At 43.9% G+C, this 19,082-nt stretch overlaps 1 long non-coding RNA gene across 1 annotated transcript; it reads right to left on the minus strand.

The window, feature by feature from the left end:
* Window positions 1–417: 417 nt before the first annotated feature.
* On the minus strand, window positions 418–18,834 carry LOC107540735 (uncharacterized). The gene is made up of 3 exons (XR_001603551.2): window positions 18,558–18,834; window positions 1,597–1,699; window positions 418–616 (listed from the first exon to the last, which is right to left on the minus strand). It is a non-coding gene; the product is annotated as an uncharacterized LOC107540735 (long non-coding RNA).
* Window positions 18,835–19,082: the final 248 nt, after the last annotated feature.

Below are 19,082 nucleotides of genomic sequence, written 5' to 3' on the forward strand. Positions count from 1 at the left end.
TTTATCACTTTGCAGTGGGCATTGGAAACACTTGACCTAATGAGTAACCTATGAGGTCAGCCTTCAGCTAATTAGCTTGTTCTTGGGGACTTTGAGATTCTGAGATAACATATTTTTTCCAAAAAAAAATCCTGGAACTTGGAGAGATTTGATTATAAATGGTTGGCCTGATAATTTTTTCCTGAACACTGTGTTCTTACACACACACACACACACACACACACACACACACTCACACCACTTTCCCTTGCAAAACATCAACAGAATCGGGGGATTTGTTGGTATGTAACATGTGTGGTTTTTACCATCTGCCCTCAGCCATTCCAAAATAACTCAGAAAATCTAGTTTGAATTTCCAAGATGTTTCTAAACTTGTGTTTTTGCTGCATTATGTTATCCTAAAAACCCTTCCAACTTTTCTTGATTTTTCTCCGTGTAATTGTTTTCACGTGCCATTGTATTCAATCTGAAGAGCAACACTCGGAAAGCTTCACGGGCTTGCTTGTCCCAGAAGAGCTACTCAGCAGAAATGCCTTGGAGTCCTGGAGTCATAGAACTTGGTGTTTTCTCTTTTTTCTTTCTTTTGTTGATTTTTCGCCGAACTTCATAGAGTATCCTCATAAAAAAAAAAAGATAAAGAAAAAGAGGCCAGGGACATTTAACTTGTTTCTATCTGTCAAAACTATTTTAGGATTTAAACAATTAGTTCTAAGACATAAATGCTAAAGAGCGCTATACAGTGAAACCTTAAAAGCTTATGACTCAGCAAAACATAAGCTTGAACAGAACCTCAACTGTGACTCTTCCTTGTCACTGAATTGTTGATTGAATATCCAATTCATGTGCAAAGTGGTGAAATCCAATGAGAGTCATTGCAACATTATTTTTATAGCAAAAGTTAGAAAAACTTAACCAACTTCAGGTGACTGTTTAATAAATTATGGTACATCAATAGAATGAAATGGTTTAGATATCTACAAAGAAGAAACAACAATGTCCAAAGTATATTATTGAGAGAAAATCCAAGGTACATGAAAATGTTGTATGTATATACACTCACATACATAAAGTATTGTATAAAATAATTTAAAGCTATGTACTTTATATATACTACATAACCAATATGTTTGTGTAGGCAAAAATTACACCTGGAAGGATATACAGAAATCTGGTAGGAGGGGGTGACTCTGGGGAAGGGAACTATATACCTGAAGGTTGAGAGTAGAAGGGAGATGTTGATTTCCCCTGTGTGTGCAGCTTTTTTATAAATTGTTGATTTAAATGTAGAGAGATTACCTATTCAAAAAATAAGCCACACAAGTCAGCATTTCCAGTCTGAACCAGGGAAGATGAATGTTTCCCCCGTCTGACATAAGGCCTTTTTTCGTAACAAATATTTTGTGTTACATTAGTCTCCCTTTCCAAGATGCCCAGTGAATACCTGAAATTGTGGATAGCACCAAGCCCTATATAGATTATGTTTTTTCCTATCCATACATATCTATGATAAAGTTTACTTTATAAATTAGGCAAGTAAGAGGTTAACACTAATAACTGATAATAAAACAGAACAATTATAACAATACAGAGGCATACCTGGGAGATACTGCACTGCAATAAAGCAAGTATCACAATGAAGTGAGTCGTAATCTTTTTCCTGGAAGAGGGTCTTGCCTTCCATTTGTTAAAAATATAACACCTGTGAAGTGCAAGAAAGCAAAGTGCCATAAAAGGAGGTGTGCCTGACTGCAATAAACCTTATGCGAATGTGGTCTCTCCCACAGAATATCTTTCTGTACTTACCCTTCTCCTTCTGATGAGGTGGGAGGAGGCCGGTGTGAGGAGAGAGGGGAGGCGGATGACGCAGGCACTGCGACCTAGCGTGAGGCTGCTGCTATGAGGGCCACTGAACACCAGCCCTGGGACAGTGCGGCTGATAACCAAGGTGGCTACCAAGTGACTGATGGCTGGGTGAGGGGAGGACATAGGATACGGACACTCAGTATGATTCACATCCTGGGCGGGGTGGAACAGGCCTCTGGAGATTTCATCATGCTACTCAAATTAAAGTTAATGAACAGTTTATTTCTGGAATTTTCCATTTAATATTCTCAGACTGCAGCGAAGACTAAAGGTTACTGAAACCATAGAATGTAAAACCAAGTAAGGGGTGACTGTATAATCTTAAGTGAAATAAAGTTCGTAGATAATATAAGTTACTACACCCATGATTTAAAAAGGATTAACTTCTTGCCCTAAGTAAAAGAAGAACCAAAGAAAGTAATTATATAATCAATTATATAAATTATCTTTATATATCATATCATTATATATAAGCTTGGGCATAGTGATGGCATAGTCAAATTACATAGAATCACTGCAAATGCACTAGTTAAAAATAGAGACCAATAAGAACATGTAGGATTAGGACTTAAATGCCACAGCGATGCAATTTTTCAAAGTATTTAACTCTCAATTTACACGGCGGTTGTAGTCCTAGAAAATTCAATGAATATTAAAACATGACAAAGAAAAAAACTTTGGATGGAATTATAAGTAAAATGTAGTTAGGCTTTGGGCTCAGAATAATAAAGATTCTCCACTAACGCGAATGCCCACCAAGCCATTTGTAAACTGTGCGGTACGCAGGTCAGTTTCTAGTTGTGAGAAGCTGCCCCGTGCATTGCCCTTTGCCTAATGTCCCGGCCCCTTAGCCCACCCTCCCCATCTGACGACAGATACCCATCCTCCTACAAAGTCCCAGAGCCCCTGGGGGCGGCACTGATCTACCGCCTGCCTTACACTAGCTCAGTGCTCTCCTCCTTTCATTAATATTAACAACCAGCTAATTAGGAGGATGACATTCGGAATGACGAACAGGAAGGAGAGGAAACCAGCGGAGATGCTTCATCAGCTGGCCACCACTGCGGGCCACTGACATCCTACGAGACCCTCGAGAAGCCTTATACAATGCGGCTCACAGCCGTCCGCGCAGGAAAGGACAATAGAAAACATTTTCCATCAGCTCCGGTCCTGGAGGCCAGCAGCCGTGGCACCGCTCGCCCCCCTTCCACCCCTCCAGTTTGCCTTCCCACGGGTGGCTGCTTCCCACGGTGGACCTGGTGGCACCTGGCGTCCGCACTTGCCTGGAGCTTGCCCAAGGCGTGTGCAGCTGAGTGTTGTGACAGGGGCTGGGTAAGAGGCGAGGCCGGGAAGGTTGGGAAGGGTGTGCGAGAGGCACCTGAGGGGTCCTAAACCCCGGGTGAGGGAGGAGAGGCACCTGAGGGGTCCTAAACCCCGGGTGAGGGAGGAGAGGCACCTGAGGGGTCCTAAACCCCGGGTGAGGGAGGAGAGGCACCTGAGGGGTCCTAAACCCCGGGTGAGGGAGGAGAGGCACCTGAGGGTTCCTAAACCCCGGGTGAGGGAGGAGAGGCACCTGAGGGTTCCTAAACCTGGGTGAGGGAGGAGAGGCACCTGAGGGTTCCTAAACCTGGGTGAGGGAGGAGAGGCACCTGAGGGGTCCTAAACCTGGGTGAGGGAGGAGAGGCACCTGAGGGGTCCTAAACCTGGGTGAGGGAGGGAGTGACAGGACGGAGGAAAGGGTGATCTTGAGCAGGGTGATCCTTCTCTCTCTTCCTCCAGGATGAGGGGCTTGGCAGGAGCAGGGGGCAGGGAGGAGCCAAGAGGGGGTGGGAGGGTGGTCAGGACCCCTCCACACCTCTGTCACCTGAGGCCCTGCGTCACACCTACCACCCGTCACCGGGGACCATCTGTCTCCACCTTGGGATTCAGGAATTTCATACGTCCTTGCATTTTGTTTATATTTGCGAGTCATGTCTATGTCCTGTGAAGAGAATTCAGGAATGGAGATGTAACGCTACAAATGGAGATAATGTTAGAAACCTTAAGGAAAGGGTGAAGTTATCAAGAAGGACGGTGTAAAGTGAAAAGGGAATTTAGCATAAAAAATTTCATTGGCGAAAAGCAAGAATCCAGTGGACACGCAGATCAAATTATCCCAGCTGCTGGGAGAAGACCCTGCCGCACAGAGGCAGGGAGGCTGGGAGGCCGGCGGCTTGGTGGTGACAGGAGGGACGGGGCCGGTGCTGGGGGCAGCGAGCTTACAGGAACGCTATTTTCCTGTTGAAGGAGAGAAGAATTTCTATCATGTTTAAAAACCTAAGGAAAGGAGCAGAGAGGGGAAAAAGTGAAGAGGCCAGGGGCAAGGTTGAAAAATAAAGGCAGGCCTTGGAGAAGCTGTGGGAGCATGCAAAGGGGACGAATGGGTGACGGGGAGACCTAAGAACACTTCATCTTTCAAGCAGAAATAAAGGAAGAGGAAATGGGTGAAGACGCTGAAAGTTTCCAGGTGTGAAGAGGAACTGAGGGGTGGCTTCAAGTTTAGCGCCCGCCCCCTCTGTGGGGAGCCGGCTGCCGGGTGAACCTCCTGCCGCGGAGTTCATCGGGCTCCACCTCGGCTTCCAGGGAGGCCAGGCGTTCTCGGCCCCCCCAACCCGCGACGAGGGCGACATCATTTTGACTAGCCCAGGACTCCTCTAAGGGGCAGTCTATGCCGCAGAGACTCCCTCAGGGATGGAGACACCCAACCAGATCCGTGTCCTCTCCCTACAACGCTCTCTCCCCTCCCGTGCTCACCCTGATCCAGGCACGCTGGCCTCCTTGGTGGTTCTAGCAGCCCAGGGCGCTTCCACCTCAGGGCCTCTGGACTTGCTGTGCTCCACCTGGAGCCCTTTCCCCAGGGATGTCTGTGTGGCTTGTGTCCTCATTTGGTTCTTCCTCACTGAGCCCTTTCTGAGCAACCTTCTAACAAATAAAGTCCTTCCCCCAACTCCCCTACTCTCTCTATTGCTCAATCCTGCTTTGTTTTATTCCTCAACATTGACTGTCTCTAACTTTTTCTATTAGAATGTACGCTTCACAAGGGCAAGAGCTTTCCTTCTCTTGTTTCTGGTTTTTTTTTCAGCTCCCCAAACAGAGCCTAGAGCACAGTAAACATCCAATAATTAGCAGTATGAGAATCACTGCATAGTCCCAGAAGTCCAGATTTTCCAAAACATTTATAATTTAAATTTCCCATTCAGGTATGTGTGATTGTGTAGACACGATCTCCTAAACCACAGTTCTTACACTCTGTGCCTGTGGGCCCACTTGACATAAATATTTTACTAAACGTGGTCTGTGAGTACACCAAGCGAGCTCTTAGGAAACATGCACTGTGACAACTCACAGTCCCGATTTTCCATTTGGAAAGTAATATTGTTTGTCTTGTATCTACGACATCAATTCACAGAGTGTTTTCATTTCTTCATGGACACCAAATGTTCAATTTGGCTCTTGAAACACTTTTGTTTATTTTCTTCCCAAATTAGTTTAAAAGCTGAAATGTTACAGGTTTTTCCTCTTCTTTCTCTTGTTTTCTTTTTTCTTAGGTTTTAATTTTTTTTCAAGAGTCTGTATATTTATACCCTGAAAACCCTCAAGGCTATCACATCTGAAATATTGTTTTAAAGACCACTGATTTGATTTTTAAAATAGCATTGGCATATTTAGTCAGAGGGTTGAAAACACTGTTGAGGGACCGTTGTGGCAGGGAATGTTCTTATTCTGTAGACTGAATGTATCTGTCATTCTCATGCTGATTTTAAGCATTCAAAGTCATGTAATGTACTATTTACTGTACAATATATGATAGTTTAAAAAGTGTTTCACTACATTTTCAAATGTATATAAAGTAGGCAGAATAGTATAAGAAATGCCATGTACCCATCTTGCAGCTTTCATAATTGTCAGCTTCCAGCTAATCCTGTTTCATCTACGTCCTATATGTACTTTCTCTCCCCCGGATTATTTTGGGGGAAAAAATTCCAGACATCACATTATTTCACCTGTAAATTTTTAAGTCTATATATTTAAAGGACACTGCCTCTTCTAAAAGTAATAAACTTTTAAACAAATACTACTTCTGAAGGCCGAAGGGAAATTATCGATTGCCAAATTTTGACATTAGGCAAAATCACATCATTACTGGATATCTCTTTGCTACCCACATGAAGGTTCTTTTTTCTTCTTTTGGACAAGCATAATTTTGAACATCCCGTGTAATGTCCTACTAGAGATATCTATAGAAAGGGGTAATAATCATAATCTCCATCTATGAAAATAAAAAACATAGAAGCATCAGAGAAATAGAATTTTTGTGCTTTCCTTTAGTTATCTTTTGATCTTCCCCGAGGAGCCCAAAACATTTCACATTTCAAATATGTGTTTCTACTTAGATTATGCGCAGGCCTGAGAAAAGGCACAGTAGGAGAGTGGACCACAGAAGGTCTTCACTGGTTCACTAGCTCCTGCACATGCCATATGCCTGGTATATAGTGAAGGCTCAATGAATACTTGTTGAATGAATGAATGACTTTAGAAATGTAAGTTAAGGACTGCTTATCACACTTCCAACTCTCTTATGAAAAGTCCAACCCACTGGAGGGTAGCAATATAGCTAGAGCTACCTAGGCGTGTACTCTCAGACACTAACCTAGCCTCCCTTCCTCTCCCTCCTTTTTCTTTCTTCTCTCCTCTCTTTTCTCTCAGCAATCCCATGCTTTGGACCCTCATTTACACCATCTAGTCTTTTGACAGACAATGCTGCCTGACTTGTTATTTTACTTTCATTTTCTTTATTAAAAAAAAAAAAAAGAGGCTGAGTTTGAAAAGAAAGAAAGTGCCACTACTTTGGTCTCATTCATGCTTCTTCCCGCCAGATGTGAAGACAAGTTTGATATAACTTCCTCTCGGAATACTCAGCTCTTTGAATTCTCCTCACCGAGGATCGTGCTGGGAGCTTGTCCCAGAAACATAGCAATGATCACAACCCCTGATGAGTAGACAGCCTCCTAGGGGGAAAAGTTTTTTGATTCATGGGAACCAAAATATCAGCTGTGCAGTTTTTCCCAGGCATCTTCATTCTCTCTAGGGAAACAATGCTGACTAATTTATATTGCTGAGATCCTGAAGCAAATCAAAAAGGGCCAGCCCAAAATTTGACTTCAACAGACTAAATATTCTTCAAGTCTGGCTGGGAAGCAATGGTCTGATTTGTAGAACATCAGAACAGCCACAGCGGGCATCTCTTATTCTATAGGTATTTTATGACGCAGAATGACTGTCAGCTCAATCTTGATACAGACAACTCTCTGTAATTCAAATTTCCCATCTAGTGAGGTCTGCAGTATTCTGAAACTGCCCTAAAAAGATGAACTTGTAGGATGTCATGCATCCACGGTAAAATACAGATTTCTAAAAAGTTATAGACATTCAAAAAGACAACAGAAAATGATGTTTATTTAGTAGGAAATATTGGATCAGTTGTGTGGATTTCTAAATAAGTAGTTTAGTCAGTAATTCAGATAAACTGTCTTTCAGAAATAATTTACAGTTTGTCTTATGAATGTTGCCAATAGATTTCTGATCTTGAGAAAACTTGTAGTAGTACATCTAGCCAGCCACCTCATACTATCCATAAGAAAGCTCAGGTATGGGTTTTGGGGTAATTGATTTTGCCAAGTGACTAAGCTAATTAGAAGCCAAGCCATGGAAGAAAACAGAGGTCTTTCGACTTTTCCTTGGAAAATCTAGTGATCTGATTTTAAGTTTGGCCTTATAATATGAATATCCCTTATTTGAATTATAACTATTTATTCTACTTTATTAAATTGAGTATATATCTTATTAAATACAAAAGAAATGTATAGAAATGTAAATATTTTCTGGAAATAAGACATTCTTATTTAATAGCAGTAAAGGCCTGCAATACTGCATGGAGAAAGTTAAGCCTCATGACCATTAAAACCAGAGGGAATATAATTTGCATTTCCAACTCTCAGAGTTTTCAGAATAGTGTTCTCTACCTAAAGAATTGTCTTGGATAGGCAGTGTGATGGCTTTGAGATCTGTCAATGTAGTTAATCTGAACTATATCCCAAGTATTCCTTTTCTAGTACGTTTCTGGATGGGGTGGACTACAAGGACACTTTCTCATGGGAGTTGGAGGGTGGAAGGAGGCGGTGGCCACTTTGTAGTATACACATACTATCTCCCAATTATTCAGTTAAATACTAATCTAAGCACAGCAATTGAAGGGATTATACAGACACAAAGTCCCAAGTCAGTTAATTTTGAGATAATCAAAAAAGGGGTATCATCCTGCTTGGGGCTGACTTAGTCAACTGGATGCCCTTTAAAGAGTGACTAGGCCCTTCCTAAAGCTCAGAAACGCCAAGCTTCAGCTCAAGTTCATGTTAATGGATTTCCAGCTGGCTAGTTCCCTTCCTTCCCTGACTGTCCTGTGGACATGAGGGTTGCTTAGACTGCCCCACAACTGTGTAAGCCAATCCTCTTTCTATATACATACACATTCTACTGGTTCTGCCTCTGGCTAAAACCTGACCAGCACAGGTGATTTCCATAATTTGTGCCTTAGCCAGAATACTCTTTATCCCTTCTTCATTTAAGATTCTGTTCACTTAAATGCTTATTTGCTTTCTTCTTTGCAATTTCTAGAGCAAATTAACCCTTAAATCTAAAAATCATGGGAATTTAGCCCAGGTTGTCTAGTTGTTCCCATTTAGGCAGCCTCATAATTAATACTTTCTAGAAAATGGGATTTCTGGTCATTCTTTAAATAATTCCCTTCTAGGCTGTGGTCTCACTTGTATATGGTCTTCTCCACTTTCACCTGCCATCCTTTCTGCTGCCTGTTGGGTTTTTCTAACATGTACGTTTGACTGTGACTTGAAAGAGCAGCCGTTATCCTCCAGTTCTCACTGAGTAAAATCCAAGTCTCAATGGTACATACACTCACTCTGTTTTAACCTTCCTGCTTTCCCAGTTTCATCTACTTTTGGTCCTTTGTGCCCTCGCATCAAAGCCCTTGCAATTTTCCAAGTGTGCCTACCCAGGGCCAAGGAACTGGTTCTCTGAAAGAAACCAGCAGCTGCTAACAGGCATGTTTGTGAGCCAAACTGCCGTCAGTAAGGTAAACACCAAAATAAACATCCTTCTGAGATGTCTTTTATCCACATGAAATTTAAACATGGTCTTTAGGCATCAACAAAATGCTTTATGCACCACAACTTTCTGCTAACTTTTACTTCTCAAAAAGTTGTTACGTGTCATGTTCCACATCCAGAGATCATTCTTTTTCCTGCAGAAATCCCTTCCTCCCCACCTCCTCCACTGTCATCGGTGACATTACTCTGCTCTTATTTTCCTGACTTATTATCTTGGGTTTCCCTGGAACCCAAATATTTCTTTGCCTCATCTCTAACCCTGGAGGTGCTCTCTCATAATAATTCTTTTCCCCACATACAATACTTTCAACACTTCCCTTGCTACTGACCTGCATCCAGTCATGGTCCTTTGGCTCCCATTGTAGATGCCTCAAACTTCTCTAGACTCCTTCCTTTCAGATTCACTTATAGAGACCAAGGATACTCTTTCTCATGTCTTTTTTAATGGCATCATTCCTCCCTCAGTAACTTACCAACAGTTACCACTCAACAATTCCCCAGATCCAAGTTGCTGATTTCCCATTGCTTTATTATTATTATTTTTAAATTTATCTTTATTGTTGAAAGTATTAAAGGTGTCTCATTCCCCCCCCCCCCCCGCCAATTGACCCCTCCACTTCGCTCCCACCTCCTCCTCAGGCCTTCACCCCGTCATTGTCCATGTCGATGGGTTATGCACATATGCATATAACTTCTTTGGTTAATCTTTTCCCACCCTCCACCCCCCTTCCCTCTTTCCTCTGAAATATGATTGTTGCCTGTGTCAATGTCACTGGATCTATTTAGTTTGGCAGATTCTTTTGTTCATTAGCTTCTTCTTAAAGAAGATGCTTCAACATTTCCTGTAGTGCTGGTCTGGCGGTGATGAACTCCTTTAGCTTTTTCTTATCTGTGATGCTCTTTATGTAACCTTCAGTTCTAAATGATAGCTTTGCTGGGTAGAGCAATCTTGGTTGTAGTTCCATATTTTTCTTCACTTTGAATATTTCTTGCCAATCCCGTCTGGCCTGCAAGGTTTCTGTTGAGAAATCAGCTGACAATTGTATGAGTGCCCTCTTGAGGGTAACTCACTACTTTTCTCTTGCTGCTTTTAAGATTTTCTCTTTGTCTTTAACCTTAGGCATTTTAATTACGATATATCTTGCTGTGGGCCTCTTTGGGTTCCTCTTGTTTGGGACCCTCTGTGCTTCCTGAACTTGTAAGTCTATTTCTTTTCCCAAGTAGGTGAAGTTTTCTGTAATTATTTTTTCAGATAGGTTTTCAATTTCTTGGTCTCTTGCTTCCCCTTCAGGCATCCCAATAATATGAACATTGGGCCTCTTGAAGTTGTCCCAGGGTCTCCTTATACTATCTTCATATTTCTGGATTCTTTTTTCTTTTTGCTCTTCTGGTTGGGTGTTTTTTGTTTCCTCATGTTCCAAATTGCTGATTGGATTCTCAGCATCCCCCACTCTACTGTTGATTCCCTGTAATTTATTCTTCATTTCAGTTCATGTAGCCTTCATTTCAAATTGGTACTTTATTATGTTATCGACTTTCTCAGTTATTTCCCTAACAGTCTGCTTAAACATCTTTATAAACAAAATTCTGAACTCTGTATCTGTTAGCTTGCTTGGATCTATTTCATTTAGTTCTTCTTCTAGAGATCTCTTCTGTTCTTTCCTTTGGGACATGTTTCTTTGCCTCCACATTTTGGCTGCTTCCAGGTGTTTGTTTCTATGTATTAGGTAGAGCTGCTGTGTCTCCTGGAATTGGTAGAGTGGCTTTGTGTAGTAGGTGTCCTGTAGGGTCCAGTGGCTCAGCCTCCCCAGTCACCTGAGCTGGGCCTTCCAGGTGCTCCCCTGTGTGGGCTGTGTGCACTGTCCTGTTGTAGTTGAGCCTTGGTTGCTGTTGGTGTCACTGGGAGGAATTGACCCCCCAGGCCAATCAGCTGTGAGGACCAGTTGCAACTACAGCCAGAGACCTGCTGTGCTGGAGACATACCCAGGATTTAACTCAGTGGAGCTTTGGTGTTCACCAAGTGCGCCCCTTGAGTGTCACTCGTGGATGTGGTAGGGTTGTAACCCAGCGTGGTCGAGTCTGACCACCAGGTGCACTGTCTCTGGGGCCTCGCGGGAGGTGCAAAGTCAGCCTGTGCCAGTGCCTTGCCCAGGGCCCCCCAGCATGAGCTACACAGCAAACCATAGTTGGCTGCTACTTGTGCTGGGCTTGGAGGTGCCCAGGAGAGGCCAAGCTATGAGCCAATGCAGCTGCCGCTAGTGCCAGGCCTGGGGCCGCTTATCAAGCCGCATGGGGCAGCTGCTGCTTGTTTGAGAGATTTTAGGAAAGTCCTAAGCATGAGGCTCGAGAGGCCCCTTGCCCAGAAAAGCCCCTGGAAATGGCCTGGCTGAGCTGCAGGTGGGGAGGGGCGGGGCCTCCAGGAATCACGGGGCGGGGCCAAAGGTGGGAGTCAGGTGCTGGCGATTCAAACATGGCGCCTGCCGCCGGCTCTGCGGGGAGGACTCGCCAGAGGAGCCAAGGCCTCCGCCAGCCCTTCTGCCTGGGAGGAAGCCGCCCTCCGCCTCTCGCCCGGATCTCAGGCAGGTTAGTTCCCCCCCGAGTGTCCCGGGTCCTTTCAGGTTGCTGCCCGGCGCTGGGCTCAGAGGGAGCATCCGAGTGAGTCCGTGCCGGGCCCTTTAGAGGAGCTGCTGGGGCTCCCTCGGCCTCCGCGACCCTCAGCCACAGTCCCCGCTGAGTTCACAGCCCGAAGGTGTGGGGATTTCTCTTCCCGGCCCTGGAGCCCTGGGCTGGGGGCCTGATGTGAGGCTGGGACCCCTTCCTCCTCCCTCCTCCCTCCTCCCTTCACCCTCCTCCCTCTTCCCTCCTCCCTCCTCCTTCTTCCCTCCTCCCTCCTCCCTCCTCCTTCTTCCCTCCTCCCTCCTCCTTCTTCCCTCCTCCCTCCTCCCTCCTCCGGGAAACTCCTACCACTGAGATGTCCCTCCCGGGTGTGGGCCCGCAGCCGCGTCTCCGTGATTCAGCCCCAATCCGCCCGAGTCTCTGCCCCTCCTACCAGCCTCGGTGCTTCTTCAGCTCCCTGGCTGTGGGGCTTCTGTGCAGCCAGGTTTCAGGAGGCTCTGAGTGACGGTGGTTCTGTATTTTAGTTGTGATGTTGATGTGGTTGCGGGAGGCGGCTGGTGCAGGTGTTCCCTACGCGCCATCTCGATTCCCCTCCCCCACTGCTTTAGATTAGAGCTCCTGATCATGAGTTTGAGGCAGCAACCCGCGGCCACTTCCATGGCATCCCTTCGCCTAACCACACAAAGTTGTCTGATCTAGCCTTGAGGTTCTGCTTACCCTTCCCTGTCAGTTGACACCTATTCTTGCAAGGCCAAGCCCCCTGCGACCCTCCACACCCCCACTCCCACACCCAACACCACCACCGGCCTCTCCTCGTGTCTCTCCTTTTTCTTCATCAAACACTTCATAAATCATCTTTCTCACAAAGCTTTTACCAGGGTACAACTATTTTGGCAATCTCCTCGGCCCTTGTGTAAATGCAAACCGTTTGCAGACATCAGAAATTGGTCCTGCTCAATTTCAGAAAATCATGTACAACCATGTGAGTTTAGTGGGGAAGGAGGCCAGAGTTTCAGTTCCCAGACGCCTATCACAGAATCAAATATGCAGGCCAGAATGGCTTTCCATACCTTGTTACTATTTGACTCAGGTACCATTATAATAAGGCACACCCCTAGATACAGGTTAAATTGAGTATTTATTTCATATAACAAAAATGTTTGTTTTTATGCACTTACATCTCCCTACATAAGATAAGGAATCTATACAATCTATACACTTTCCTTAAATCAGTGTTTAGCTCCCTCCTGCTGTTGGTCTGAGGTGAGGCTTGCTACTGAAGAGCTGATTTTTATTAAGGAAGAAGAGGGAGGGATGGTGGGTTTCAGATTTATTAAAAATGAAACAAGTTAGCTAACAGGAAATTCTACCAATCTCTTCTCCCAGCTCCTGGGTCTCCAGGTTTAAACTCTGAGGACCCAGAGTCTGCTCTCTCCAAAATACAGGACGCCATGGACACTGCAAGGGTTAAGGGTGAAGCTGACCAGAATCTTTGCTCCAAGGAAGGTTTTAATTTTCCTGCATTTCAGTCTTTTGTTGTTATTCAAAGTTGACTAAAAGTGATGGAGTCACGGTTACCTCTCTGCACAACTGTTCCTTATTATTATTATTTTTATTACCACCACAGATTCAATCACAAGGAAGAAGGAAGTTTATTTCAAATAGTTTCTTTAAATCTAAAAAACCAGGAAACAAGCCTGCAGTCATAAAAACATATAAATTCAATCATAACACCTCAGTCAGGAAAAACATTGGGCCTCCTTAACCAAGAAAGCTTAGCCCAGCTCCTGCTCAAACAGACCCCCCATGGAAGTCCTGATAGTATCTCCAATTCTAAGCCAAACTGAGCTGAGTCACTCTCATAGCTCTTGAGGAGCAGAAGTGAAGAGGAATTATTGGTGGACTGTGGAGAGTTTGAATGGAGAGGGAAAACCCCTTCTCAAAAAGGAATCCCAGCAAGATGGTTGCAGAGGAGCCTAGTCTTCAGGCAAATTTTCTACCTGAAATAAGAGAGCAGAAATTCTTTTTGGTTTCTAATAAAACCAAATGATTTTAATAACACAGTTCTGTGTTTAGATTTTTCTACAATAATATTGAGATTCTCATGATAACTAACTCCAATTGCCTTTATGTTAATGCTCATAAGTATAATTTCCCAGGTCACAGCATCAAGAACAAAATAACGTGGAGGTGAACGTAATGGTGAGAGCCACCTGTGGTTTTCCATCTCCATCAGTCCTTCCCCACAATGACTTTCTTAGCCTCCTGTGCACTGGCCAGGTCCCAGCATGGCACGCCCACTCTCCTGGAGGCGTCCGCATGCCAGCTGCTGCTGCACCAGTGCTGATCCTGGACCCCTGCTCTGCTGCCTGGTGGCCGTCACTGATACACTTACACTGTTGTCCTTAACTACCTGGGCTGTTCCTTACCTGCCCTGAGATTTGTCACCACACTGACACTGACATCACTTCCCAGGGAACTTCTCTTTTGATACTCATTATAAACTCAGATTTAAATATAGCTGATGAGCTTCAATTTACTGCAGTTACTATTTTCCTTTTTTTTTTAACCCTCACCTGAGAATATTTTTTCCATTGCTTTTCAGAGAGTGGAAGGGAGGGAGAGAGAGAAACATTGATGTGAGAGAGACACATCAATTGGTTGCTTCCCTACCAGGGCCAGGGATCTAGCCTGCAACCGAGGTATGTGCCCTTGGCCAGAATCGAACCCAAGCGGGCCGATGCTCTAACCACTGAGCGAAACCGGCTAAGGCTGCAGTTACTATTTTCACTGATAGGCAAATGGAAGCCTCTGCAAGTGGGTTTCTGACTCCTTTTGGCACAATCAGTAGATGCCAACAGTGTTTTTGTTTTCAGGTATGACCAGACGCTTAAGGTTCATCTTGAGCATTTCTTGAGCAGACCTGGATCTAGGTATTTCTATTAAAAACCTTTGTTCTAAGGAGATCTTAATCTCTGTGTTAAGAGTGCCCATTCCTAATGGGTTCCTTATTTCTAGGCCTCTTCACAGAACAAAACTAGGAGTTTAGAGATAGATGGATGATAGATAGATATAGATAAAGCATCACGAGTTATTCTAAGGTTTCCAACACAAATTCTAGCTCAGGACTATAGGAGTTATATTTGATCTTGTCTACCTTACATCTGTATGTCCTTTCATACCCCAAATCCTGGTTCCCAACAACAAAAATTACTTGTTTCACCCCATAAAACATATATAACTGTCTCAGAATAATGATAGTTACAGTATAATTACTGAAAACAGCTGAAGATTATTTTTTCTTTTTTGCCCTTTCTTTGAAAGCATATATCCCACTTGGGATCTATACTCAAGTCCCATGTTTTAAAGTCACTTGATATATGTACCATCGATACATAGTTAGGTTCAATTTTTCATTTCATTTGTTTTAGTGATCATGTCTTAAAATTTAAGTCATTAACAATGGGTCTTAGAGAGCTCACAGGCATATACAGAGATACTACTCTTCCATCTTTTTACAACTGTGTAATATTCCATTGTGCAGGTGTAACCATATTTGATGGCCTCCTTTTGACTAGCATTTTAATTGTTTCTAGTAAACAAATAGTGCTCCAACTAATAGCCTTGTGCATACATCTTTCCATATTTTCTTTCCAATGCATCTTTGGGATAAATTGTGGGGACAAAAAAAAAGGGGTTCTATGGAAAGTAAACTCACAGGATAAATTCCTAATCTGGCAGGTCAAGGTGGGTAGTCACACCCCAGGCATATAACTTCTTTACTAAAAGGCTTATCTCTGCCTTAAGCAATCCCTGCCCATTGTTCCTGTTCATCTAGGTTAACTCACCTTTGAAGTTACCACCCTCCAGAGAACACATAATCTTGTTAACTATCCTGTCACCCAATCACACCTGACTTTTCCCCACCTCCATGTAATCTTCCTTAATTTCAAATGCATAAAGGAAGCTGCAAAATAGTTCATCTCAAAGCATCTGAGATCTTACTCCCCAGCATATATTGTCAGTTTGGCTCAAATAACTCTTATAAAAATTCTCTACAGGTTTGGATGTTTCTTATGTCAAGTTAGAAACTGGAATTCTAAGTCAAAAACAGTCATGAGAATATTCGTTGACCTGTATAATCACAGAAGTACTCCTATGCTTTATGGGGAGAGTGATCTAGAAAATCTCTTCCCCACACTCAAGAAATGGAGAGATGAGCCTTTGGCTCCCCATATAAGTCGACAATTGCGTCTTCCAGGACTCATTGAGCCCTCATACCAGTGGTGTTTCTGAAAATACACACAAGCATGTCCTGCTGGAACTAAATTCCTTTTAGAAGCACTCAGAACATCATCTGTCCCCAGGTGGAAACACATTCTATGCATGTATAATAGGAGTCATAGAGTCAACACTGATGCTCACATTCCCCTCTGATGGCTCTATGTGGGAGACCACCATACACTCTAAGTAAGTCGAACAAAGCTATGTTTTCCTCCAACATTAGAACATATCACTGTTAGCTGATGTGAGGACCAGCTGGAGAGTCAGTCTCCTGCTGCAGGCTCGCCCCAGACCATTTGCCATCAAGAGGACTAGAAGACACAATTGTTAGCCCTTATCTCTGAGGGTAGAATTTGGGAACTTAAATGCACATATTATGAAATGCCAATGAAGTCAAGTATAGACATTTGTTGCTGTTGCTATAATTGTTATACTTAAATGCTTACAGCAGTGAATTCTTCCCTTCACAGCTTCCTGTGAACCAACCACTGGACAATAGTTACAATCTTCCCGGACTACTTCCTGCTTCAAGCACACAATTTAAAATAGAGGAGTTGCAGGAGAATAAGAGAAATATTTTATTATTACATTAGAGAGAGAAATGCACTCACGTTTGACATTAAAACTGCACCTTTCTTATGCAGCTGTCTTAAACAGCTATGTGTGTGTATCTATGTGATACATACATATGTATGTATTTCCATTTTATACATGAGAGATCTTGTATTGTCCTAAATTCCAGTTGTAATTTCCACCACTTTGAAAAAGCACTGCCTTGACCAACAGCTATGCAACAAAGGCTTCTACCACAAATAGTTCACTGAATTCCCCATGAATCATTTCAGGACACTCCATTTAAAAGACACATTTCTACCAGCGTAAGACTCCAGCTGTGTCTAGTGACTCCCTAGTGACATCTAGGGCTAATCCTTGCCAGGTGATTGTTTCCAGAAAAGAAATTCAAGTTAGAGTATCAAGTGGGGAAAAAAGTGTAAAGGAAAATGTTAAGACAGGCTGGCCCTCGCTGTGGAATGTGCAGGGCGCCTGCAGAGAAGCCACTGTGGTGCATCTTATTTAGCCCCGGAAGCAGCCCGTAAATTCCCTGGAATGCAAAGCTGCCCATTTAAGTTGGCCATCTGCCCCTTCTCTTTGCTCCCCTACCCCAGGCCCATTGTTGTATAGTAAAGGCGTTCCCACTGTCCCTTCTAGAGCCACATAGTGACACTTGAGCTGAGCTGGGCTGGTGTAACTTGTCATAGCCACAGAGCAGAAAGTTTCAGAGAACGCAGTAGTTACCAGGTGAGAGCAGCTGAGTCCACTTAAAAAGTCCTTAGGAGAGGCTTTTTTCTGTTTTCCTTTTTATTGACTTTATTGGGGTGACAATGGTTAACAAAATTATGCGGGTTTCAGGTGCACAATTCTACAACACATCATCTGTACACTGTCTTGTGTGTTCCCCATCCCAAGTCAAGTCTCGGTCCGGCACCATTTATCCCCCATACCCTCCTTCACCTCAGTCCACCCCCCCACCCCTGCAATCACCACACTGTCTGTGTCCCTGTTTGTTTGTTGCTGTTGTTTAAATTAGTGCATTTGACCTCCTCCTCCCCTGACTTTTTGGTTAATGAATTCTGCTTACATTGGGGTTCTGTAAAACATGAACAGAATGAGTTAAGTAAAAAAAAAAAAAAAAAAAAAGTTCCTTTTTTGGTGAAACAGTGGGAAATACCACCCAGGAGTGAAGGAGTCCCCACTTCTTGAAAGACCGTGAGGTATACACCTTTTTGGATTCTGGATCCATGCTATTTTTTCTTCTCTCTTTCTAATACCTCAACTCAGTTTTTTTGGTGCCGAATATCATGCGATAAGGCCACATCGATATTCTTTCACACCCTAACGCTCCTGAAATTGTCTCCAGAAAAGCCAGATGTTGAGCAAAACAGTTCATGAGAAAGTTCTGTTACCCATTACGTAGCCAAAATAGCATCCTGCAGAAAGCTGACTATTAAAGTTCATAAAGTACATACAATGGAATGTTACTCAGCAATAAAAAAGAATGAAATCTTGCCATTTGCGACAACATGGATGAGCCTAGAACAGCGATTTTCAACCTTTTTCATCTCACGGCGCACAGAAACAAATTATGCAAGTTCTGCTGCACACCTGACAAAAAACAGGTATGATTTTTATTCATTCACACTGGACGACGACTGTTGCGTTGGCTGCTGTCATTTTTTTATCTGACCACCTAAGGGAAAAGAGGTCAGTGCCCTTGCCTAAATAGTCAGGTAGTGCGTGTTTTAAAGTTCTTTCAGCACCCCCGTTGAAAATCGCCGACCTAGAGGGTTATTATGCGAAGTGAAATAAGTATCACATAATTTCATTTATATGTGAGATTAAAAAAAATGAAAACAAATGAACAAACAAAACAGAACGAAAACAGGCTCACAGAAATGAAGAACAGAGCCCTGGCTGCCGGCGCCCAGGGGTGTGGAAGGACGGACGGCCGGGGGAAAGGGTCAGGAGGACAGCCAGCAGTGCCAACTCTGCAAGTGGCACATGGTGACTAACCTTAGGGCGCTGAGCACACGGGAGGTGCAGACGTCTGTCCAGTCACAACGCTGTACATCTGAGACCAGTATTAATTATATTGTCTGCCAACTACACGTCAATAAAAATGCTTAAAAAAAATAAAGATCACAAAGTAGAAGTGGACTGAAGAGTTACTCCCAAAACTCACTACAGTCTGTTCAGAGACTCGCATTTACATAAAAAGGAAACTTACTGAAAGCAGGGAAGACTTTGTAAAAATATACTGAGCCTCCGGCTCACAAAGGTCCCTCTCGGGGACTCCGCCCCGCCCCCTCCCTCCGGCAGCTCCCCAGGAAGACAGCTCGAGGTCCATCTCGCCGGGGAAGGGAGATTGATTTTTTAATTAACCTGACGGAATTCAGGGCGGGCCTGGGGGCCCGGGGCTGGGAGCGGGGCGGGGTCCCCCGCAGGCGCCGCAGGCGGGGCGCGGGGCTCTGGGCGGCCGCCCGCCGCCGGCACTGCTCCCCTCCCCCCTCGCCTCCCCTCCCCTCCCCCTCCCCCTCC

The sequence above is a fragment of the Miniopterus natalensis genome, chromosome 5 (genome assembly GCF_054644295.1).
Source record: "Miniopterus natalensis isolate mMinNat1 chromosome 5, mMinNat1.hap1, whole genome shotgun sequence".
Classification (NCBI taxonomy): Eukaryota; Metazoa; Chordata; class Mammalia; order Chiroptera; family Miniopteridae; genus Miniopterus; species Miniopterus natalensis.